This window comes from Odontesthes bonariensis, chromosome 16, assembly GCF_027942865.1.
Source record: "Odontesthes bonariensis isolate fOdoBon6 chromosome 16, fOdoBon6.hap1, whole genome shotgun sequence".
Classification (NCBI taxonomy): domain Eukaryota; kingdom Metazoa; phylum Chordata; class Actinopteri; order Atheriniformes; family Atherinopsidae; genus Odontesthes; species Odontesthes bonariensis.
In genome coordinates this window covers 29,001,880-29,018,393 of record NC_134521.1, presented here as the reverse complement: position 1 = coordinate 29,018,393, position 16,514 = coordinate 29,001,880, and the positions used below count along the sequence as shown (strand labels likewise).

Below are 16,514 nucleotides of genomic sequence, written 5' to 3'. Positions count from 1 at the left end.
GTGCTTTTGATACAATTCAACCTACACCCAGCGATATGTGAGAGGGCATTCTGAAATAGCAGTGGATTCCTCCACAATTGCCTGGATAGTGACTACCTGATAAACAGAGCTCAGTTTGTAACACTCAAAGGATGTGTGTTTGAGAGAGTAGTCAGCAGCACAGGAGCACCCCAGGGCAACGTACTCTCTTCCTTTCTATTTACCCTGTAAACCTTAGTTGCATCAGCAGTTTTGGACTCATGGTACCTGTAAAGAAGTCCCTGAAGCTTGGTTCTGCTGGGGGTTGAACCCAGGACTTTCTGCGTGTAAAGCAGACGTGATAACCGCTACTCTACAGAACCTCCTGTAGCTGTTGTCATGGAAACCGGCAAAGCCTACATCTTTGCTGACAAAGGGACAACCTCTATTCCAGTGTTCTTGAAAGAGAATCATCTAACGCAACTGGACATCAGTGAGGTACAAGTAACTTACTCTGAAAAGTTTAACATGGTGGATACTGATTATGGACTGAAGAACAGTACTGAGTGCATAACTCCTTCACCTTGCTCGTTTGGGGAGGTACCCACTACGTTTAGTGTTGAAAATAAGCACTCTAAGTATAGAGAATATCAGTACATCTGACTGGACCTTTCTGTTTTAAACCCGATTTACAAAGAAAGATCGATTTGTTTTCATAGGAAAAGTCAGACTCTAAAAAAATTTTAAGCTCTTAGGAGAGGGGGTCTTGACTGAGGCAAGTCTGGAAAGAGCTAACTAAGTTAGCATGCCTCAACCTCTAGCCTGTCCGTCTACAGTCGTCAGGTGAAGAGAAAGCTGGAGAAACTGAACTGGAACAAGGCTGCAATTTCAGATGGTATGAGCCCAAGAGTTCCGAAGGCCTGTATGGGAAAACCACGTGGGTCTCTACTACCTATGTTCAAGTTTGGCCCCAATCAGGAGAAATTGCAAGTGCTACAGAAGACACCCTGCCTTGTTCTCAGGGCTAAAAAATCTCATCCATCCGTGCCCAACACAACAAAGCAGTTGCACTAACATCCCGTTTTATGAAAGTCCAGGAGAGATTGTTATTAGCTCCTGTAAGGCAGCAAGTTGACATATTTCAGGACTCACCAGAGTTTGCTTATTTTCCTGGTGTCGGTGTTAAAGATGCAATCATCTACTTGATTCAGCGAGCCCACTCCCATCTGCAAAGAACAAGAAGTGCAGTGAGGATCTTTTTCTTTGATTTTTCCAGTGCTTTTGATACAATTCAACCTACACCCAGCGATATGTGAGAGGGCGTTCTGAAATAGCGGTGGATTCCTCCACAATTGCCTGGATAGTGACTACCTGACAAACAGAGCCCAGTTTGTGACACTCAAAGGATGTGTGTTTGAGATAGTAGTCAGCAGCACAGGAGCACCCCAGGGCAACGTGCTCTCTCCCTTTGTATTTACCCTGTAAACCTGAGTTCCATCAAAAGCCAGGAATTGCATCAGCAGTTTTGGACTCATGGTACCTGTAAAGAAGTAACTGAAGCTTGGTTCTGCTGGGGGTTGAACCCAGGACTTTCTGCGTGTAAAGCAGACGTGATAACCGCTACACTACAGAACCTCCTGTAGCTGTTGTCATGGAAACCGGCAAAGCCTACATCTTTGCTGACAAAGGGCCTACCTCTATTCCAGTGTTCTTGAAAGAGAATCATCTAACACAACTGGACATCAGTGAGGTACAAGTAACTTACTCTGAAAAGTTTAACATGGTGGATACTGATTATAGACTGAAGAACAGTACTGAGTGCATAACTCCTTCACCTTGCTCGTTTGGGGAGGTACCCACTACGTTTAGTTTTGAAAATGAGCACTCTAAGTATAGAGAATACCAGTACATCTGACTGGACCTTTCTGTTTTAAACCCGATTTACAAAGAAAGATCGATTTGTTTTCATAGGAAAAGTCAGACTCTAAAAAAATAATAAGCTCTTAGGAGAGGGGGTCTTGACTGAGGCAAGTCTGGACGGAGCCAACTAAGTTAGCATGCCTCAACCTCTAGCCTGCCCGTCTACAGTCATCAGGTGAAGAGAAAGCTGGAGAAACTGAACTGGAACAAGGCTGCAATTTCAGATGGTATGAGACTAAGAGTTCCGAAGGCCTGTATGGGAAAACCACGTGGGTCTCTACTACCTATGTTCAAGTTTGGCCCCAATCAGGAGAAATTTCAGGTGCTGCAGAAGACACCCTGCCTTGTTCTCGGGGCTAAAAAATCTCATCCATCCGTGCCCAACACAACAGAGCAGTTGCACTAACATCCCGTTTTATGAAAGTCCAGGAGAGATTGTTATTAGCTCCTGTAAGGCAGCAAGTTGACATCTTTCAGGACTCACCAGAGTTTGCTTATTTTCCTGGTGTCGGTGTTAAAGATGCAATCATCTATTTGATTCAGCGAGCCCACTCCCATCTGCAAAAAACAAGAAGCGCAGTGAGGATAGTTTTCTTTGATTTTTCCAGCTTTTTTGATACAATTCAACCTACACCCAGCGATATGTGAGAGGGCGTTCTGAAATAGCCGTGGATTCCTCCACAATTGCCTGGATAGTGACTACCTGACAAACAGAGCCCAGTTTGTGACACTCAAAGGATGTGTGTTTGAGAAAGTAGTCAGCAGCACAGGAGCACCCCAGGGCAACGTGCTTTCTCCCTTTCTATTTACCCTGTAAACCTGAGTTGCATAAAAAGCCAGGAATTGCATGAGCAGTTTTGGACTCATGGTACCTGTAAAGAAGTCCCTGAAGCTTGGTTCTGCTGGGGGTTGAACCCAGGACTTTCTGCGTGTAAAGCAGACGTGATAACCGCTACACTACAGAACCTCCTGTAGCTGTTGTCATGGAAACCGGCACAGGCTACATTTTTGCTGACAAAGGGACAACCTCTATTCCAGTGTTCTTGAAAGAGAATCATCTAACGCAACTGGACATCAGTGAGGTACAAGTAACTTACTCTGAAAAGTTTAACATGGTGGATACTGATTATAGACTGAAGAACAGTACTAAGTGCATAACTCCTTCACCTTGCTCGTTTGGGGAGGTACCCACTACGTTTAGTTTTGAAAATGAGCACTCTAAGTATAGAGAATATCAATACATCTGACTGGACCTTTCTGTTTTAAACCCGATTTACAAAGAAAGATCGATTTGTTTTCATAGGAAAAGTCAGACTCTAAAAAAAATAATAAGCTCTTAGGAGAGGGGTTCTTGACAGAGGCAAGTCTGGACGGAGCCAACTAAGTTAGCATGCCTCAACCTCTAGCCTGTCCATCTACAGTCGTCAGGTGAAGAGAAAGCTGGAGGAACTGAACTGGAACAAGGCTGCAATTTCAGATGGTATGAGCCCAAGAGTTCCGAAGGCCTGTATGGGAAAACCACGTGGGTCTCTACTACCTATGTTCAAGTTTGGCCCCAATCAGGAGAAATTTCAGGTGCTGCAGAAGACGCCCTGCCTTGTTCTCGGGTCTAAAAAATCTCATCCATCCGTGCCCAACACAACAGAGCAGTTGCACTAACATCCCGTTTTATGAAAGTCCAGGAGAGATTGTTATTAGCTCCTGTAAGGCAGCAAGTTGACATATTTCAGGACTGACCAGAATTTGCTTATTTTCTTGGTGTCGGTGTTAAAAATGCAATCATCTACTTGATTCAGCGAGCCCACTCCCATCTGCAAAAAACAAGAAGCGCAGTGAGGATCTTTTTCTTTGATTTTTCCAGTGCTTTCGATACAATTCAACCTACACTCAGCGATATGTGAGAGGGCGTTCTGAAATAGCGGTGGATTCCTCCACAATTGCCTGGATAGTGACTACCTGACAAACAGAGCCCAGTTTGTGACACTCAAAGGATGTGTGTTTGAGAGAGTAGTCAGCAGCACAGGAGCACCCCAGGGCAACGTACTCTCTCCCTTTCTATTTACGCTGTAAACCTGAGTTGAATAAAAAGCAAGGAATTGCATCAACAGTTTTGGACTCATGGTACCTGTAAAGAAGTCCCTGAAGCTTGGTTCTGCTGGGGGTTGAACCAAGGACTTTCTGCGTGTAAAGCAGACGTGATAACCGCTACACTACAGAACCTCCTGTAGCTGTTGTCATGGAAGCCGGCAAAGCCTACATCTTTGCTGACAAAGGGACTACCTCTATTCCAGTGTTCTTGAAAGAGAATCATCTAACGCAACTGGACATCAGTGAGGTACAAGTAACTTACTCTGAAAAGTTTAACATGGTGGATACTGATTATAGACTGAAGAACAGTACTGAGTGCATAACTCCTTCACCTTGCTCGTTTGGGGAGGTACCCACTACGTTTAGTTTTGAAAATGAGCACTCTAAGTATAGAGAATATCAGTACATCTGACTGGACCTTTCTGTTTTAAACCCGATTTAAAAAGAAAGATCGATTTGTTTTCATAGGAAAAGTCAGACTCTAAACAAAATAATAAGCTCTTAGGAGAGGGGTTCTTGACAGAGGCAAGTCTGGACGGAGCCAACTAAGGTAGCATGCCTCAACCTCTAGCCTGTCCATCTACAGTCGTCAGGTGAAGAGAAAGCTGGAGAAACTGAACTAGAACAAGGCTGCAATTTCAGATGGTATGAGCCCAAGAGTTCCGAAGGCCTGTATGGGAAAACCACGTGGGTCTCTACTACCTATGTTCAAGTTTGGCCCCAATCAGGAGAAATTGCAGGTGCTGCAGAAGACACCCTGCCTTGTTCTCAGGGCTAAAAAATCTCATCCATCCGTGCCCAACACAACAGAGCAGTTGCACTAACATCCCGTTTTATGAAAGTCCAGGAGAGATTGTTATTAGCTCCTGTAAGGCAGCAAGTTGACATATTTCAGGACTCACCAGAGTATGCTTATTTTCCTGTTGTCGGTGTTAAAGATGCAATCATCTACTTGATTCAGCGAGCCCACTCCCATCTGCAAAATACAAGAAGCGCAGTGAGGATCTTTTTCTTTGATTTTTCCAGTTTTTTTGATACAATTCAACCTACACCCAGCGATATGTGAGAGGGCGTTCTGAAATAGCAGTGGATTCCTCCACAATTGCCTGGATAGTGACTACCTGACAAACAGAGCCCAGTTTGTGACACCCAAAGGATGTGTGTTTGAGATAGTAGTCAGCAGCACAGGAGCACCCCAGAGCATCTTACTCTCTCCCTTTCTATTTACCCTGTAAACCTGAGTTGAATAAAATGCCAGGAATTGCATCAACAGTTTTGGACTCATGGTACCTGTAAAGAAGTCCCTGAAGCTTGGTTCTGCTGGGGGTTGAACCCAGGACTTTCTGCGTGTAAAGCAGACGTGATAACCGCTACACTACAGAACCTCCTGTAGCTGTTGTCATGGAAACCGTCAAAGCCTACATCTTTGCTGACAAAGGGACTACCTCTAATCCAGTGTTCTTGTAAGAGAATCATCTAACGCAACTGGAAATCAGTGAGGTACAAGTAACTTACTCTGAAAAGTTTAACATGGTGTATACTGATTATAGACTGAAGAACAGTACTGAGTGCATAACTCCTTCACCTTGCTCGTTTGGGGAGGTACCCACTACGTTTAGTTTTGAAAATGAGCACTCTAAGTATAGAGAATATCAGTACATCTGACTGGACCTTTCCGTTTTAAACCCGATTTAAAAAGAAAGATCGATTTGTTTTCATAGGAAAAGTCAGACTCTAAAAAAAATAATAAGCTCTTAGGAGAGGGGTTCTTGACAGAGGCAAGTCTGGACGAAGCCACCTAAGTTAGAATGCCTCAACCTCTAGCCTGTCCGTCTACAGTCGTCAGGTGAAGAGAAAGCTGGAGAAACTGAACTGGAACAAGGCTGCAATTTCAGATGGTATGATCCCAAGAGTTCCGAAGGCCTGTATGGGAAAACCACGTGGGTCTCTACTACCTATGTTCAAGTTTGGCCCCAATCAGAAGAAATTGCAGGTGCTGCAGAAGACACCCTGCCTTGTTCTCAGGGCTAAAAAATCTCATCCATCCGTGCCCAACACAACAGAGCAGTTGCACTAACATCCCGTTTTATGAAAGTCCAGGAGAGATTGTTATTAGCTCCTGTAAGGCAGCAAGTTGACATCTTTCAGGACTCACCAGAGTTTGCTTGTTTTCCTGGTGTCGATGTTAAAGATGCAATCATCTACTTGATTCAGCGAGCCCACTCCCATCTGCAAAAAACAAGAAGCGCAGTGAGGATCTTTTTCTTTGATTTTTCCAGTTTTTTTGATACAATTCAACCTACACCCAGCGATATGTGAGAGGGCGTTCTGAAATAGCAGTGGATTCCTCCACAATTGCCTGGATAGTGACTACCTGACAAACAGAGCCCAGTTTGTGACACTCAAAGGATGTGTGTTTGAGATAGTAGTCAGCAGCACAGGAGCACCCCAGGGCAACGTACTCTCTCCCTTTCTATTTACCCTGTAAACCTGAGTTGCATAAAATGCCAGGAATTGCATCAACAGTTTTGGACTCATGGTATCTGTAAAGAAGTCCCTGAAGCTTGGTTCTGCTGGGGGTTGAACCCAGGACTTTCTGCGTGTAAAGCAGACGTGATAACCGCTACACTACAGAACCTCCTGTAGCTGTTGTCATGGAAACCGGCAAAGCCTACATCTTTGCTGACAAAGGGACAACCTCTAATCCAGTGTTCTTGTAAGAGAATCATCTAACGCAACTGGAAATCAGTGAGGTACAAGTAACTTACTCTGAAAAGTTTAACATGGTGGATACTGATTATAGACTGAAGAACAGTACTGAGTGCATAACTCCTTCACCTTGCTCGTTTGGGGAGGTACCCACTACGTTTAGTTTTGAAAATGAGCACTCTAAGTATAGAGAATATCAGTACATCTGACTGGACCTTTCTGTTTTAAACCCGATTTAAAAAGAAAGATCGATTTGTTTTCATAGGAAAAGTCAGACTCTAAAAAAAATAATAAGCTCTTAGGAGAGGGGTTCTTGACAGAGGCAAGTCTGGACGGAGCCACCTAAGTTAGAATGCCTCAACCTCTAGCCTGTCCGTCTACAGTCGTCAGGTGAAGAGAAAGCTGGAGAAACTGAACTGGAACAAGGCTGCAATTTCAGATGGTATGATCCCAAGAGTTCCGAAGGCCTGTATGGGAAAACCACGTGGGTCTCTACTACCTATGTTCAAGTTTGGCCCCAATCAGAAGAAATTGCAGGTGCTGCAGAAGACACCCTGCCTTGTTCTCAGGGCTAAAAAATCTCATCCATCCATGCCCAACACAACAGAGCAGTTGCACTAACATCCCGTTTTATGAAAGTCCAGGAGAGATTGTTATTAGCTCCTGTAAGGCAGCAAGTTGACATCTTTCAGGACTCACCAGAGTTTGCTTGTTTTCCTGGTGTCGATGTTAAAGATGCAATCATCTACTTGATTCAGCGAGCCCACTCGCATCTGCAAAAAACAAGAAGCGCAGTGAGGATCTTTTTCTTTGATTTTTTCAGTGCTTTTGATACAATTCAACCTACACCCAGCGATATGTGAGAGGGCATTCTGAAATAGCAGTGGATTCCTCCACAATTGCCTGGATAGTGACTACCTGATAAACAGAGCTCAGATTGTAACACTCAAAGGATGTGTGTTTGAGAGAGTAGTCAGCAGCACAGGAGCACCCCAGGGCAACGTAGTCTCTTCCTTTCTATTTACCCTGTAAACCTTAGTTGCATCAGCAGTTTTGGACTCATGGTACCTGTAAAGAAGTCCCTGAAGCTTGGTTCTGCTGGGTGTTGAACCCAGGACTTTCTGCGTGTAAAGCAGACGTGATAACCGCTACACTACAGAACCTCCTGTAGCTGTTGTCATGGAAACCGGCAAAGCCTACATCTTTGCTGACAAAGGGACTACCTCTATTCCAGTGTTCTTGAAAGAGAATCATCTAACGCAACTGGACATCAGTGAGGTACAAGTAACTTACTCTGAAAAGTTTAACATGGTGGATACTGATTATGGACTGAAGAACAGTACTGAGTGCATAACTCCTTCACCTTGCTCGTTTGGGGAGGTACCCACTACGTTTAGTGTTGAAAATAAGCACTCTAAGTATAGAGAATATCAGTACATCTGACTGGACCTTTCTGTTTTAAACCCGATTTACAAAGAAAGATCGATTTGTTTTCATAGGAAAAGTCAGACTAAAAAAATTTTAAGCTCTTAGGAGAGGGGGTCTTGACTGAGGCAAGTCTGGAAAGAGCTAACTAAGTTAGCATGCCTCAACCTCTAGCCTGTCCGTCTACAGTCGTCAGGTGAAGAGAAAGCTGGAGAAACTGAACTGGAACAAGGCTGCAATTTCAGATGGTATGAGCCCAAGAGTTCCGAAGGCCTGTATGGGAAAACCACGTGGGTCTCTACTACCTATGTTCAAGTTTGGCCCCAATCAGGAGAAATTGCAAGTGCTGCAGAAGACACCCTGCCTTGTTCTCAGGGCTAAAAAATCTCATCCATCCGTGCCCAACACAACAAAGCAGTTGCACTAACATCCCGTTTTATGAAAGTCCAGGAGAGATTGTTATTAGCTCCTGTAAGGCAGCAAGTTGACATATTTCAGGACTCACCAGAGTTTGCTTATTTTCCTGGTGTCGGTGTTAAAGATGCAATCATCTACTTGATTCAGCGAGCCCACTCCCATCTGCAAAGAACAAGAAGTGCAGTGAGGATCTTTTTCTTTGATTTTTCCAGTGCTTTTGATACAATTCAACCTACACCCAGCGATATGTGAGAGGGCGTTCTGAAATAGCGGTGGATTCCTCCACAATTGCCTGGATAGTGACTACCTGACAAACAGAGCCCAGTTTGTGACACTCAAAGGATGTGTGTTTGAGATAGTAGTCAGCAGCACAGGAGCACCCCAGGGCAACGTGCTCTCTCCCTTTGTATTTACCCTGTAAACCTGAGTTGCATCAAAAGCCAGGAATTGCATCAGCAGTTTTGGACTCATGGTACCTGTAAAGAAGTAACTGAAGCTTGGTTCTGCTGGGGGTTGAACCCAGGACTTTCTGCGTGCAAAGCAGACGTGATAACCGCTACACTACAGAACCTCCTGTAGCTGTTGTCATGGAAACCGGCAAAGCCTACATCTTTGCTGACAAAGGGCCTACCTCTATTCCAGTGTTCTTGAAAGAGAATCATCTAACGCAACTGGACATCAGTGAGGTACAAGTAACTTACTCTGAAAAGTTTAACATGGTGGATACTGATTATAGACTGAAGAACAGTACTGAGTGCATAACTCCTTCACCTTGCTCGTTTGGGGAGGTACCCACTACGTTTAGTTTTGAAAATGAGCACTCTAAGTATAGAGAATACCAGTACATCTGACTGGACCTTTCCGTTTTAAACCCGATTTACAAAGAAAGATCGATTTGTTTTCATAGGAAAAGTCAGACTCTAAAAAAATAATAAGCTCTTAGGAGAGGGGGTCTTGACTGAGGCAAGTCTGGACAGAGCCAACTAAGTTAGCATGCCTCAACCTCTAGCCTGCCCGTCTACAGTCATCAGGTGAAGAGAAAGCTGGAGAAACTGAACTGGAACAAGGCTGCAATTTCAGATGGTATGAGACTAAGAGTTCCGAAGGCCTGTATGGGAAAACCACGTGGGTCTCTACTACCTATGTTCAAGTTTGGCCCCAATCAGGAGAAATTTCAGGTGCTGCAGAAGACACCCTGCCTTGTTCTCGGGGCTAAAAAATCTCATCCATCCGTGCCCAACACAACAGAGCAGTTGCACTAACATCCCGTTTTATGAAAGTCCAGGAGAGATTGTTATTAGCTCCTGTAAGGCAGCAAGTTGACATCTTTCAGGACTCACCAGAGTTTGCTTATTTTCCTGGTGTCGGTGTTAAAGATGCAATCATCTATTTGATTCAGCGAGCCCACTCCCATCTGCAAAAAACAAGAAGCGCAGTGAGGATCTTTTTCTTTGATTTTTCCAGTGCTTTCGATACAATTCAACCTACACCCAGCGATATGTGAGAGGGCGTTCTGAAATAGCGGTGGATTCCTCCACAATTGCCTGGATAGTGACTACCTGACAAACAGAGCCCAGTTTGTGACACTCAAAGGATGTGTGTTTGAGAGAGTAGTCAGCAGCACAGGAGCACCCCAGGGCAACGTGCTCTCTCCCTTTCTATTTACCCTGTAAACCTGAGTTGCATAAAAAGCCAGGAATTGCATCAGCAGTTTTGGACTCATGGTACCTGTAAAGAAGTCCCTGAAGCTTGGTTCTGCTGGGGGTTTAACCCAGGACTTTCTGCGTGTAAAGCAAACATGATAACCGCTACACTACAGAACCTCCTGTAGCTGTTGTCATGGAAACCGGCAAAGCCTACATCTTTGCTGACAAAGGGACAACCTCTATTCCAGTGTTCTTGAAAGAGAATCATCTAACGCAACTGGACATCAGTGAGGTACAAGTAACTTACTCTGAAAAGTTTAACATGGTGGATACTGATTATGGACTGAAGAACAGTACTGAGTGCATAACTCCTTCACCTTGCTCGTTTGGGGAGGTACCCACTACGTTTAGTGTTGAAAATAAGCACTCTAAGTATAGAGAATATCAGTACATCTGACTGGACCTTTCTGTTTTAAACCCGATTTACAAAGAAAGATCGATTTGTTTTCATAGGAAAAGTCAGACTCTAAAAAAATTTTAAGCTCTTAGGAGAGGGGGTCTTGACTGAGGCAAGTCTGGAAAGAGCTAACTAAGTTAGCATGCCTCAACCTCTAGCCTGTCCGTCTACAGTCGTCAGGTGAAGAGAAAGCTGGAGAAACTGAACTGGAACAAGGCTGCAATTTCAGATGGTATGAGCCCAAGAGTTCCGAAGGCCTGTATGGGAAAACCACGTGGGTCTCTACTACCTATGTTCAAGTTTGGCCCCAATCAGGAGAAATTGCAAGTTCTGCAGAAGACACCCTGCCTTGTTCTCAGGGCTAAAAAATCTCATCCATCCGTGCCCAACACAACAAAGCAGTTGCACTAACATCCCGTTTTATGAAAGTCCAGGACAGATTGTTATTAGCTCCTGTAAGGCAGCAAGTTGACATATTTCAGGACTCACCAGAGTTTGCTTATTTTCCTGTTGTCGGTGTTAATGATGCAATCATCTACTTGATTCAGCGAGCCCACTCCCATCTGCAAAGAACAAGAAGTGCAGTGAGGATCTTTTTCTTTGATTTTTCCAGTGCTTTTGATACAATTCAACCTACACCCAGCGATATGTGAGAGGGCGTTCTGAAATAGCCGTGGATTCCTCCACAATTGCCTGGATAGTGACTACCTGACAAACAGAGCCCAGTTTGTGACACTCAAAGGATGTGTGTTTGAGATAGTAGTCAGCAGCACAGGAGCACCCCAGGGCAACGTGCTCTCTCCCTTTATATTTACCCTGTAAACCTGAGTTGCATCAAAAGCCAGGAATTGCATCAGCAGTTTTGGACTCATGGTACCTGTAAAGAAGTAACTGAAGCTTGGTTGTGCTGGGGGTTGAACCCAGGACTTTCTGCGTGTAAAGCAGACGTGATAACCGCTACACTACAGAACCTCCTGTAGCTGTTGTCATGGAAACCGGCAAAGCCTACATCTTTGCTGACAAAGGGCCTACCTCTATTCCTGTGTTCTTGAAAGAGAATCATCTAACGCAACTGGACATCAGTGAGGTACAAGTAACTTACTCTGAAAAGTTTAACATGGTGGATACTGATTATAGACTGAAGAACAGTACTGAGTGCATAACTCCTTCACCTTGCTCGTTTGGGGAGGTACCCACTACGTTTAGTTTTGAAAATGAGCACTCTAAGTATAGAGAATACCAGTACATCTGACTGGACCTTTCTGTTTTAAACCCGATTTACAAAGAAAGATCGATTTGTTTTCATAGGAAAAGTCAGACTCTAAAAAAATAATAAGCTCTTAGGAGAGAGGGTCTTGACTGAGGCAAGTCTGGACAGAGCCAACTAAGTTAGCATGCCTCAACCTCTAGCCTGCCCGTCTACAGTCATCAGGTGAAGAGAAAGCTGGAGAAACTGAACTGGAACAAGGCTGCAATTTCAGATGGTATGAGACTAAGAGTTCCGAAGGCCTGTATGGGAAAACCACGTGGGTCTCTACTACCTATGTTCAAGTTTGGCCCCAATCAGGAGAAATTTCAGGTGCTGCAGAAGACACCCTGCCTTGTTCTCGGGGCTAAAAAATCTCATCCATCCGTGCCCAACACAACAGAGCAGTTGCACTAACATCCCGTTTTATGAAAGTCCAGGAGAGATTGTTATTAGCTCCTGTAAGGCAGCAAGTTGACATCTTTCAGGACTCACCAGAGTTTGCTTATTTTCCTGGTCTCGGTGTTAAAGATGCAATCATCTATTTGATTCAGCGAGCCCACTCCCATCTGCAAAAAACAAGAAGCGCAGTGAGGATCTTTTTCTTTGATTTTTCCAGTGCTTTTGATACAATTCAACCTACACCCAGCGATATGTGAGAGGGCGTTCTGAAATAGCTGTGGATTTCTCCATATTTGCCTGGATAGTGACTACATGACAAACAGAGCCCAGTTTGTGACACTCAAAGGATGTGTGTTTGAGATAGTAGTCAGCAGCACAGGAGCACCCCAGGGCAACATACTCTCTCCCTTTCTATTTACCCTGTAAACCTGAGTTGCATCAGCAGTTTTGGACTCATGGTACCTGTACAGAAGTCCCTGAAGCTTGGTTGTGCTGAGGGTTGAACCCAGGAATTTCTGCGTGTAAAGCAGACGTGATAACCGCTACACTACAGAACCTCCTGTAGCTGTTGTCATGGAAACCGGCAAAGACGACATCTTTGCTGACAAAGGGACTACCTCTATTCCAGTGTTCTTGTAAGAGAATCATCTAACGCAACTGGACATCAGTGAGGTACAAGTAACTTACTCTGAAAAGTTTAACATGGTGGATACTGATCATAGACTGAAGAACAGTACTGAGTGCATAACTCCTTCACCTTGCTCGTTTGGGGAGGTACCCACTACGTTTAGTGTTGAAAATAAGCACTAAGTATAGAGAATATCAATACATCTGACTGGACCTTTCTGTTTTAAAACCGATTTACAAAGAAAGATCGATTTGTTTTCATAGGAAAAGTCAGACTCTAAAAAAAATAATAAGCTCTTAGGAGAGGGGGTCTTGACTGAGGCAAGTCTGGACAGAGCCAACTAAGTTAGCATGCCTCAACCTCTAGCCTGTCCATCTACAGTCGTCAGGTGAAGAGAAAGCTGGAGAAACTGAACTGGAACAAGGCTGCAATTTCAGATGGTATGAGCCCAAGAGTTCCGAAGGCCTGTATGGGAAAACCACGTGGGTCTCTACTACCTATGTTCAAGTTTGGCCCCAATCAGGAGAAATTTCAGGTGCTGCAGAAGACACCCTGCCTTGTTCTCGGGGCTAAAAAATCTCATCCATCCGTGCCCAACACAACAGAGCAGTTGCACTAACATCCCGTTTTATGAAAGTCCAGGAGAGATTGTTATTAGCTCCTGTAAGGCAGCAAGTTGACATATTTCAGGACTCACCAGAGTTTGCTTATTTTCCTGGTGTCGGTGTTAAAGATATAACCATCTACTTGATTCAGCGAGCCCACTCCCATCTGCAAAAAACAAGAAGCGCAGTGAGGATCTTTTTCTTTGATTTTTCCAGTGCTTTTGATACAATTCAACCTACACCCAGCGATATGTGAGAGGGCGTTCTGAAATAGCCGTGGATTCCTCCACAATTGCCTGGATAGTGACTACCTGACAAACAGAGCCCAGTTCGTGACACTCAAAGGATGTGTGTTTGAGAGAGTAGTCAGCAGCACAGGAGCACCCCAGGGCAACGTGCTCTCTCCCTTTCTATTTACCCTGTAAACCTGAGTTGCATAAAAAGCCAGGAATTGCATCAGCAGTTTTGGACTCATGGTACCTGTAAAGAAGTCCCTGAAGCTTGGTTCTGCTGGGGGTTGAACCCAGGACTTTCTGCGTGTAAAGCAGACATGATAACCGCTACACTACAGAACCTCCTGTAGCTGTTGTCATGGAAACCGGCACAGGCTACATCTTTGCTGACAAAGGGACAACCTCTATTCCAGTGTTCTTGAAAGAGAATCATCTAACGCAACTGGACATCAGTGAGGTACAAGTAACTTACTCTGAAAAGTTTAACATGGTGGATACTGATTATAGACTGAAGAACAGTACTGAGTGCATAACTCCTTCACCTTGCTCGTTTGGGGAGGTACCCACTACGTTTAGTTTTGAAAATGAGCACTCTAAGTATAGAGAATATCAATACATCTGACTGGACCTTTCCGTTTTAAACCCGATTTACAAAGAAAGATCGATTTGTTTTCATAGGAAAAGTCAGACTCTAAAAAAAAAAAAAAGCTCTTAGGAGAGGGGTTCTTGACAGAGGCAAGTCTGGACGGAGCCACCTAAGTTAGAATGCCTCAACCTCTAGCCTGTCCGTCTTGTTAGATCGGGTTCTTTTAGTAGGAGGCTCAAGAACGGACCGGAGTAAATTCAAGTGAAAATGAAGTCTTTATTGGTATGGCAACAAGTGGAGCATTTCAGCGCTGGTCTCAGTCTGACAGAACTCTCGCAGGAATCCGTCAGCCCGAGCCCCGCATCCCCGGTTACACCTCGTATATATGTCTCCTAGTTTCCCGAGGTGGATCCCTTGTTGATCAAATGTGATTGGATATGAATTGTCTAACTCAAATAATGTCTCTGAGGAATTCAAATAATGTGTGTGTATCAATCTGCCCTTGGTTTCCCAGACTTTCCTGATTGTTTTGTCTGTCTACTCCTGCATCACTTAAGGTCATATGGAAAAGTACTGAGTCTTATTTCATTCCTAATGTCTAAGAACAAAGCCAATTATAACAGTCTACTGTCGTCAGGTGAAGAGAAAGCTGGAGAAACTGAACTGGAACAAGGCTGCAATTTCAGATGGTATGAGCCCAAGAGTTCCGAAGGCCTGTATGGGAAAACCACGTGGGTCTCTACTACCTATGTTCAAGTTTGGCCCCAATCAGGAGAAATTGCAGGTGCTGCAGAAGACACCCTGCCTTGTTCTCAGGGCTAAAAAATCTCATCCATCCGTGCCCAACACAACAGAGCAGTTGCACTAACATCCCGTTTTATGAAAGTCCAGGACAGATTGTTATTAGCTCCTGTAAGGCAGCAAGTTGACATCTTTCAGGACTCACCAGAGTTTGCTTATTTTCCTGGTGTCGGTGTTAAAGATGCAATCATCTACTTGATTCAGCGAGCCCACTCCCATCTGCAAAAAACAAGAAGCGCAGTGAGGATCTTTTTCTTTGATTTTTCCAGTGCTTTTGATACAATTCAACCTACACCCAGCGATATGTGAGAGGGCGTTCTGAAATAGCGATGGATTCCTCCACAATTGCCTGGATAGTGACTACCTGACAAACAGAGCCCAGTTTGTGACACTCAAAGGATGCGTGTTTGAGATAGTAGTCAGCAGCACAGGAGCACCCCAGGGCAACGTACTCTCTCCCTTTCTATTTACCCTGTAAACCTGAGTTGCATAAAAAGCCAGGAATTGCATCAGCAGTTTTGGACTCATGGTACCTGTAAAGAAGTCCCTGAAGCTTGGTTCTGCTAGGGGTTGAACCCAGGCCTTTCTGCGTGTAAAGCAGACGTGATAACCAGAACACTACAGAACCTCCTGTAGCTGTTGTCATGGAAACCGGCAAAGCCTACATCTTTGCTGACAAAGGGACAACCTCTATTCCAGTGTTCTTGAAAGAGAATCATCTAACGCAACTGGACATCAGTGAGGTACAAGTAACTTACTCTGAAAAGTTTAACATGGTGGATACTGATTATAGACTGAAGAACAGTACTGAGTGCATAACTCCTTCACCTTGCTCGTTTGGGGAGGTACCCCCTACGTTTAGTGTTGAAAATAAGCACTAAGTATAGAGAATATCAGTACAACTGATTGGACCGTTCTGTTTTAAAACCAATTTACAAAGAAAGATCGATTTGTTTTCATAGGAAAAGTCAGACTCTAAAAAAATAATAAGCTCTTAGGAGAGAGGGTCTTGACTGAGGCAAGTCTGGACAGAGCCAACTAAGTTAGCATGCCTCAACCTCTAGCCTGTCCATCTACAGTCGTCAGGTGAAGAGAAAGCTGGAGAAACTGAACTGGAACAAGGCTGCAATTTCAAATGGTATGAGCCCAAGAGTTCAGAAGGCCTGTATGGGAAAACCACATGGGTCTCTACTACGTATGTTCAAGTTTGGCCCCAATCAGGAGAAATTTCAGGTGCTGCAGAAGACACCCTGCCTTGTTCTCGGGGCTAAAAAATCTCATCCATCCGTGCCCAACACAACAGAGCAGTTGCACTAACATCCCGTTTTATGAAAGTCCAGGAGAGATTGTTATTAGCTCCTGTAAGGCAGCAAGTTGACATATTTCAGGACTC

The 16,514-nt window shown here is 44.3% G+C and overlaps 11 non-coding genes across 11 annotated transcripts; all 11 read right to left on the bottom strand.

Annotated features, from left to right (window-relative positions):
• Positions 1–268: 268 nt before the first annotated feature.
• Positions 269–341, bottom strand: trnav-uac (transfer RNA valine (anticodon UAC)). The gene has a single exon. It is a non-coding gene; the product is annotated as a tRNA-Val (tRNA).
• A 1,179-nt stretch (positions 342–1,520) lies between these two features.
• Positions 1,521–1,593, bottom strand: trnav-uac (transfer RNA valine (anticodon UAC)). The gene has a single exon. It is a non-coding gene; the product is annotated as a tRNA-Val (tRNA).
• Positions 1,594–2,772: 1,179 nt separating this feature from the next.
• trnav-uac (transfer RNA valine (anticodon UAC)) lies at positions 2,773–2,845 on the bottom strand. Its single transcript has one exon. It is a non-coding gene; the product is annotated as a tRNA-Val (tRNA).
• A 1,180-nt stretch (positions 2,846–4,025) lies between these two features.
• Positions 4,026–4,098, bottom strand: trnav-uac (transfer RNA valine (anticodon UAC)). Its single transcript has one exon. It is a non-coding gene; the product is annotated as a tRNA-Val (tRNA).
• A 1,180-nt stretch (positions 4,099–5,278) lies between these two features.
• trnav-uac (transfer RNA valine (anticodon UAC)) lies at positions 5,279–5,351 on the bottom strand. The gene has a single exon. It is a non-coding gene; the product is annotated as a tRNA-Val (tRNA).
• A 1,180-nt stretch (positions 5,352–6,531) lies between these two features.
• trnav-uac (transfer RNA valine (anticodon UAC)) lies at positions 6,532–6,604 on the bottom strand. Its single transcript has one exon. It is a non-coding gene; the product is annotated as a tRNA-Val (tRNA).
• A 1,161-nt stretch (positions 6,605–7,765) lies between these two features.
• Positions 7,766–7,838, bottom strand: trnav-uac (transfer RNA valine (anticodon UAC)). Its single transcript has one exon. It is a non-coding gene; the product is annotated as a tRNA-Val (tRNA).
• A 1,177-nt stretch (positions 7,839–9,015) lies between these two features.
• Positions 9,016–9,088, bottom strand: trnaa-ugc (transfer RNA alanine (anticodon UGC)). The gene has a single exon. It is a non-coding gene; the product is annotated as a tRNA-Ala (tRNA).
• A 1,179-nt stretch (positions 9,089–10,267) lies between these two features.
• trnav-uac (transfer RNA valine (anticodon UAC)) lies at positions 10,268–10,340 on the bottom strand. The gene has a single exon. It is a non-coding gene; the product is annotated as a tRNA-Val (tRNA).
• A 1,179-nt stretch (positions 10,341–11,519) lies between these two features.
• On the bottom strand, positions 11,520–11,592 carry trnav-uac (transfer RNA valine (anticodon UAC)). The gene has a single exon. It is a non-coding gene; the product is annotated as a tRNA-Val (tRNA).
• Positions 11,593–14,003: 2,411 nt separating this feature from the next.
• On the bottom strand, positions 14,004–14,076 carry trnav-uac (transfer RNA valine (anticodon UAC)). Its single transcript has one exon. It is a non-coding gene; the product is annotated as a tRNA-Val (tRNA).
• Between the last annotated feature and the right edge of the window lie 2,438 nt (positions 14,077–16,514).